Source organism: Protobothrops mucrosquamatus, unplaced genomic scaffold (assembly GCF_001527695.2).
Source record: "Protobothrops mucrosquamatus isolate PMUCROS unplaced genomic scaffold, P.Mucros_1.0 scaffold_69, whole genome shotgun sequence".
In the NCBI taxonomy this organism is placed as follows: domain Eukaryota; kingdom Metazoa; phylum Chordata; class Lepidosauria; order Squamata; family Viperidae; genus Protobothrops; species Protobothrops mucrosquamatus.
In genome coordinates this window covers 1,079,935-1,088,247 of record NW_015386145.1, presented here as the reverse complement: position 1 = coordinate 1,088,247, position 8,313 = coordinate 1,079,935, and positions in this window count along the sequence as shown.

The window sequence follows — 8,313 nt, the reverse complement described above, 5'->3', positions numbered from 1 at the left end:
TCCAATTTTCATGCCGTTTGAGAATTAGCTTAATTTAAATCCCTCACATCCCAAGAGAATCAGCTTGAGGAAGGCTGCTGTAGGCATGCCTATTCCATAAGCTGAATCAGAGTTTTTACTGTTTGAGCTAAAGGTATTGCTTCTTCATATTTTAATTGCAGTTTTGAAAGATGTGCAGATATTTTAAATCATTTGTATAATTTCAAACTGTGCTATAGACTTTAAATATAGGCCAAAGCTTGTAATCAAATAAATGCATTCTGGGAAGAAATTACTAATAGTATTTTCCAGAGTCTGTCTTTGCAATTTTCGATAAGCTTCTTAGTACAATTATTATCTACTAATTAGCTGCTTTATTTTTAAGAAAAAGTTTTGTTTTTCTAAGTAGCCAGATTTTCTATTTAGTTCATTAAAGGATATTTCTCCTTGTGTTAAACCTGTCACAATTCATCTACAGCAGACATGTCAAACTCGTGATGTCGCGCTACGTATCAGAACTTTCCCCCCATTCCTGGCAATGGTGTAGGCGCAGTTTCCTCGTGACGCGTCCGGCCTGCGGGTCGGCAGTTTGATACCCCTGATCTACAGTATAGACCAGGGGTAGTCAACCTTGGCTCTTTTATGACTCGTGGATTTCAACTCCCAGAATTCCTGAGCCAGCACAGCTGGCTCAGGAATTCTGGGAGCTGAAGTCCACGAGTCATAAAAGAGCCAAGGTTGACTACCCCTGGTATAGACAACAATATAAATGAGAACATTAATTATACTCATTTAACATGCTCTGAATTAACAATATCATAGATAGTTGCAAGGTGGTATTTGGTAAAAACTAACATCTTTTTTTTTCCCTTTTACAAAAGTGGCAAGAAGATGTTTAGTGCACTTTCATGCATATATAGTTAATTCTTCCAATATCGAAACAGGCCACAAGATGTCCCCATAGGAAAAACAATGCCCTACAGTATTTTGGCTCTCGTAAGTTTGCAGGCAAATACATCAAAAAGATGTATGCAAATAAATCTTTTTTTAAAATACTTTAAAAGTGTGTTTCTTATAGTAACGATTACATTCAATTAATCTTTCATATTTCATTTTATTTGTTGATGGTTCTTTCCTTCCTTTCTTCAACTTAGGATACTTTTTTTCACTGACATGTACTCAGAATACACTGAGATAATAAATCAAGAGCAGTCAGTCAGTTATTAGATTTTTCAATTTACTACCTTAAAGAGGCATTAAAATAATTTTCGAAGGCCTACTGCTAAGTTTTTCCCTTTTTCCATAGCCAATTCTCGGTACAGGAATGGATGACTTGAAGTAAAGGAAAACTGAAGGTGAGATAAAGAATAAGGTTGTTTTCCCCATTTCTTGTATCTTTCCTATTCATTGCATTTATTCCGTTAGCTTGCTTTTCCAAAACCTGCTATTTTTCAAGTATGTTATTACAATTTATATCATCTCAAGTGAGCTTGCAGCCTGCTTTATACTTTTTCTTAATTGGAAAGACTGGTTAAAGATATACATAAATAAGTTAATTCATGTAAGTTTTTTTCCCAAATGTTCTCTGCATTTTTGTTGCAATTTAGTGGTTAATCATATTTTTGCAACCCAGATAGTGATAGTCCTATCTGTTTGATTTCAAAATGTTGATTCCAAAATGGATAAAATATAAATATATGAGGGCTAATATGGGCGAGTCATAATATATAGATTTAGGCCAAGGAAGCCTAAATCTATACATTTAAGGAAAAAAAGTATGCTAGGAGTAATGATTATTTGCTCCCCTCCCTTGTGCATCTTAATTGTAAAGTGTCTAGTGGTTCACCTTAAGGATTCCCATTTTTTCAGACCATGTAGCAAGGTGGTTCAGAGTGGTTATAGGTTAACTGTTGAGATTTCTTTAAAAAGGTATCTTTTTCTGGGCATGAGCATTAGCTCTGATCCCAGAAAAGTATATGTTTGAAGTAAATATAAATGTATTTAAATTTCTTTAATTTTATTTTCCAAATGTTCTTTGGAAGCTGTTCATAAGTTTATTTCCTTTCTCCATGAAGTATATGCAATAAGATAACTACAAACGCGGTAAAGTTTCCAAACAACCGTTGAGTTCACATTTTTTTTAAAAAAATATTCTGTCTTGTTTAATCGGTCTTATAAAAGGTAAATCCTTGAATGATGTATTTAAAACCATCTTACAAAAAGAGGATTTTTAAACATAATAACAGATAACATTATTGGAACATTATCAGATATATGTGTGCATTCAATTAAAGATTAAAATACTTAAAAAATAATCCAGCTAGGAAGGACTCTGATTTGGAGCTGAGAAAAAAATTTCCTCACGGTGAAGGATTTAAAAGTCTCATATCTTATTAAACATTTAATCATCACTTGATTAAAATCTTCAAGTGAAATGAAGAAAAACATTCAAAATACCTATGTTAAAACATCTCAATGCTCCTTTAGTCACAGTAATTCAAACATGGGAGTATGGTTATTAGAACATTCAATAATCAATAGTAAAAAGATGCCCTTCTAGGCCCTTTATTGTTTTACTATAAATTTTAAGACTTGTTAATCAAAATTACTATATCCCTGGCAGAGTGATTTTCAACTAATATATAGGTGATGAATTCAGCTGCTAGCCAAAATTGTTTTTTTGTGCAGAAGCATATGAATTTCTTGTTTAAAAATAAAAAATCCAAGATTTTCATGCTTTAATTTGCCCAGTAAGTATCTGAACCTTGAAAATGAAACTTGAAAAAAAAAATCAACAATCTAAAGTAGTCTTTTTTTTTAAAAAAAAAAAAAAACTAAATAAACAGAACAAACAAACAGAAAGCTACTACACCTATTATTTCTGGAAGAAATAAACTGAAAATAGAACTGAAGAAGCTTTTTGGATGAAAAGAGAAACATTTTAAAAAAAGAAGAAAAAGAAAGACCAGTTGCATTTTGGAAAAAGCACCTTTAGGACCATTCCAACATATTTGCACCAGATTAAAAGAAACTATCCTGGATTAGCTTCCAGTCCCAATAAAGTATTATGATTTCTTTTTTGTCTTTTATCATTGGCACAGCTGATGGCTAAGTCTTCAAAGAACTATTTTTAAAAACTGGCACCTCTTTCACACTGGTTCTTTTAAAGTGAGGCATTCTGCATGATGCCACAATGGATTTTAAGGCCAGAATATGATTGCAATGCACAGTTTAGACTTCATGTTGCCTATCATGCAGACATTGATTTCAACTCAGCTTAATCAGATCGGTTTATCTGATCTGAACTTATGCTTTCTTTATTTGGAAGTAGTTTTCTGGAGGTGTGCTAAGGCCAGGACCCGTGTTAGTATTTTCAAACATATTGTGACTTTCTAAAGACACGACTGCCTTCTGTAGTATTGCAGATTGTGGCGTTCTAGTCGGTTGCTAGATTAAAGAGTTAACAAAAGCTATAACTTCTTTCTGCAAGCCATTTTGTCAGCATATTAATTGTATCCAGGCTTTCTAAATACTTTCAGAGTGCAATAGCTCTTGTAAGTCAGTTGGCAAATATATCAAGGGTCTCAAAATTGTATCTCAAAAAATGTATCAAATTAGCTAAGAACTATAACCAGATCTTTCCAAAAGAAAGCAGATGAAAAAAGGCATGGGAACATTGAGGAAAGCCCAGGGAAGCAATTCAACATATTCTGCAATCAGATTTTTTAAATCTACTTTTAATCCTACAGGAAGTATGCTGATTGTAGCTATAAGCAACCTTTTAAACCCGTTTGTTGGCCCATTATCCAGGGGGACTTGACTACTAATGTCAAATGCATGTGGAATCTGATTAGCTGAGTTGTCTGTATGAAATCTATTTGTTCGAGGTAACTTTGTACATTAATGGGAACAAGGGACTGGAAGTGCATCCATCCATTGCTTTCCATCCATGGGCTGCCATTCTCTGATGTACCAGAAGGACAGATATAAATGGTTAATGACTCTGGTTTAACTCATTAGAGGGAACTAAAGGGATCAGGTTCATGGACTAAAGTATATCTCTTTCTCAATTCCCATATTTCTTTACCAGGTCTTCCCTTAAAAGGGAAATACAACTGTGAAGTTGATAGACTGAGTCTATATTCCAATAAAATAGTAAGCAATAAGTTAATACTGTGTTTCCCCGAAAACAAGACCTATCCCGAAAATAAGCCCTGGCTTGATTTTTATGTGTGCGCCTAATATAAGCCCTATCCCAAAAATAAGCCCTAGTTAAGACCCTGCCCACTCCGTCCCACAGTCTGATTGTACGAGGTGTAAAAATCATGCTAGGGTGGAGGTTGGGGGATGGAGCTGCCCCCCATTTACCTCAGGGCCCCCACAGCCAGGCCCACGACCGGATATCTGCCTTGCCTCTCAGCAACAGGAGCCCTGTCCAGCAGGAGCCTGCATGGCCACTGGTGCACTTCTGGTTGCTGGCAGCTGCTCACGGCAGGATGCCATATGGCGTGTCACACTGGTGCTGCCACTTGTGCATGCCATGCACAACACGCCACATGGCATCTTGCCGCAAGCGGCAGCACCAGCAAAACACATCACATGGCATCCTGACACAATCAGCGGCACTGGGGTGATGTGCCACATGGCCTCCTGCCACGACTGGTGGCACCAGCACGATGCACCACATGGCTTCCTGCTGCAAGCAGCTTCAAGTGGCCACAGAAGAAGTCAGGTAGCGATGCGACATGTTGGGCGTGTGAGGCCTGGCTGCGGCAGTCCTGAGGTAAGTGGGTAAGAATCCCCCCGAAATAAGACCTAGTGCCTCTTTTGGAGGCAAAAAAATATAAGACTGGGTCTTATTTTCAGGGGGAAATGGTAGTAGCATTGAGAGTAATGAAGCAATAGGTTAGTGACAGCACTGAGGGTAACGCATGAACTCAGGCAAAGAATAATTATGTCCAAAGAGAATTAGAATACCAGAAATTGGGAATTGGGGTGGAGCAATACATAAAGGTGACAATTCATGTATGTAACATCATTTAAAGAATGATTTCATGTTTCCTGTCTGTCCATTGTTATCTAAGAAGGAACATCATCCCCAAAATGTCTTCACACAGCAGAGCTTTGTTGAGACAATTATTAGGATTCCTACATACCAACTTGTCCAGTTCAGCGCTCTACAACTACCTCCACTCCAGTGGCTGAACTCTTTCTCTTCCTCCTCCCTCCCCCTAAATAATCTTGCCTCTGGTCCATTTATTTCCCTTGCATTTTTCCTCTGTTTGCACACCATATCTAATTTTGGGTTTGGCAATAATAATATGCATTTTTTTCCCTCTTCCAACAAGCTGCAAAAGAGCCTTAGACGGAAATAGGCCACATATATTTGGCTACTTACAATGGGCAATACAAACAAAACAACTTGTTCTAGCTCTAACCTTGAAGGGAAGAAGAGGCGCATTAAAAATATGAAAATAGCCCAACTTTCATATCAGACTCAGATATGCTGGCACCGAAGGAGATTATCAGGCACGAAAAATGACACCATTGGGTCAAGAGTCAAAAGTGACTGAATGACAAAACCATAAGAAGAGTACAGATCATCCTCAATTTACAGTCGCAGTTGGGACTAGAATTTCCATTGATAAGCAAGGCACATGTTAAGTGAGTTGCACCCACTACCTTTTCTACCATGGTAAGCAATCAGTGTACTTGTTAAATGAATCATATGGTTGTTAATGAATATGGCTCCTCCCCATTGACTTTGCTTGTTGGAAGCCATTTGGGAAGACCCAAATGGTGATCATGTAGCTCTGGGATGCTTCAATCATCATAAATACTTATTGCCAAGAGCCCGAATTTGAACATGTGATAGTGGGGAATGCTGTGATGGCCATAAGTGCAAGGACAAGTCATAAAAGTTACTTTTATCAGTGCCACTGTAACTTTGAATGATTGCTAAACAAATGTATGTTGAAGGCCACCTGTATACTGCAGAAACAAAGCATTGATAGAGAAGAGGATGAACATTACAATTTTTCTTTTAAGCAGCTTCCAAAGCAAAACAAGTGTGCCAGGCTATGCCAAAATAGTGTATCTTCCTATGTAGAAATCATGGATACACCCTTGGATGTGGTAGCATTTCCCCATTCAAGAATGGTGTGCATTCTGGTGGTTCTGTCAAACTCATAATTCTGCTTGAAGAACAGGTGACAGCTATGGCCAAGGGGATCTTTAAAGTTCCACCCTTTCCTGGATTGGGTAGTTCTTCAGATAGTCACCCATTCCCTAGTCACAGTTTGACTATTATAATGTGCTGTATACGGGGCTGCTCTTGGAAAATACCCAGAAGTCTCAACTGATCCAGAATGCAGCAGTGCAAGCATTAATGGGCATGCCTGTATACAGATAGTCCTTGACTTACATACATTTAGTGACTGTTCAAAGTTATAACAGCACTGAAAAAAGGTGACATGATCATTTTTCACATTTAAAATCATTGCAGCATCCCCATAGTCACATGATCAAAATTCAGATGATTGGCAACTGGTACACATTTATGACAGTTGCAGTATCCCAGGGTCATGTGATCATCTTTTGCGACCTTCTGACAAGCAAAGTCAATGGGGAAGCCAGATTCACATAACAACCTTGTTACTAACTTAACAATAACAAAGGATTCACGTAATAACAGTGGCAAGAAAAGTCGAAAATGGGGCAAAACTCTCTTAACAAATGTCTCACTTAGCAACATAAACTTTGGGCTCAATTGTGGTCATACGTCAAGGACCACCTATACCTGTGTGACACCTTTGCTTCATGAACTACCTTGGCTGCCAGTATACCTCTGGGTGCAGTGGAAGGTATTGGCCATAGGCATAGGGCGGGGTTATTTGAGGAACCGCCTATCTCTCATAAGCTCGGCCAGGCTGGCAGTGCTATCTATTGGGCCGGCCTCATCTGTTGCAATGCCTGCCCTCTGGAATGAGAGCCCCATAAAATCTGTGTGGCTCCCATCCTGCTGGCATTCTGTAGAGCCCTAAGGACCTGAGTTTTCTCCAAGGCCTTTGATTATGTTGGATGGAGACCCTTGTTGGATATGTTTTTGTTTTTGTGTGGAGTGACCAGATCTCATCTTGTTTTGTTTTGTACTGTATTTTTGTTCATTACATTATAAGCATCCAGAGTTGGACGGCACCTGAATTTAAATAAATGAATAAATAGCCATGGTTGAATCTTGGCACCAGTTTAGAGATCTACATACGAGGAAATCTGCTGCTTGCTAATATAGATGGTTTATCTACATCTGCTGGGGAATATGCAAAGTACTTCTTTATTATTGCATAAGCCTCAAAAACATGTAGATTTTAAATTCCCTGAAGGACAGGAATGGTTTACTTTTGAAAGGGTAGATTTGATATAAGCCTTTTATTAGGAAAACAGGCTTTTTTAAAATTTAAAAGTGGAATTTTAATTGTGTGCTATATTTTATCTTGTAAAAATATCTCCATTTGGTTCTCTTTTTTATTAACACAAATGCATCAATACCGCCCGTGGCTACATTGCTGAATAATATTGTAGATGAAGCAAACAGACAAACAGAGCACATCAGAGCCATTTTTATTGCTAGAAGCAGCCAGGGAAAAGCTGCACTCAAGCACTTCCATCATAAATTTTAAAGCAAAAGCATTAAAATACTTACTTGTCCCAGTTGTGCCTTAGAACTCTGGAGAAAGGCAATGTTAGCATATGTAGATAGGTCTGTCTTGAAAATGAGGCAATGAAATACAGCAAAAGGTTTTTATTACCAACAAAGGCTTATACGGTAGGCATTCTACAGCTGCTTTCCCTTCAGTTTCTAAAGCTAATGGAGAGTCCAGTACATGTTATAGATTCTTCATCTGGGACTTTTCCTAGGACGTAAAGAGCACATCACCTCAAAAGGACTATAAATTATGGTTTCAAAGAATAAAAGGTGCCTCAACCTGTTCTCCAGAAAGTAGGTACATCATAATAACAATAAAAGAACAAAAGGCATATGAACAACATATATATCAACAGCAGTAATTGAGAGGGATCTAGGTGTTCTAGTGGACCACCACTTAAGTATGAGCCAACAATGTGCTGCAGCTGCCAAAAAAGCCAATGCAATTCCCTCTGCATCAACAGAGGGATAGCATCAAGATCACGAAAAATGATAGTACCCCTCTATACCGCACTTGTAAGGCCGCACTTGAATACCATGTCCATTTCTGTTTACTACAATACAAAAAAGCCTTTGAGACTCTAGAACAGACATGTCAAACTCGCGACGTCACATGACGTCGCGCAACA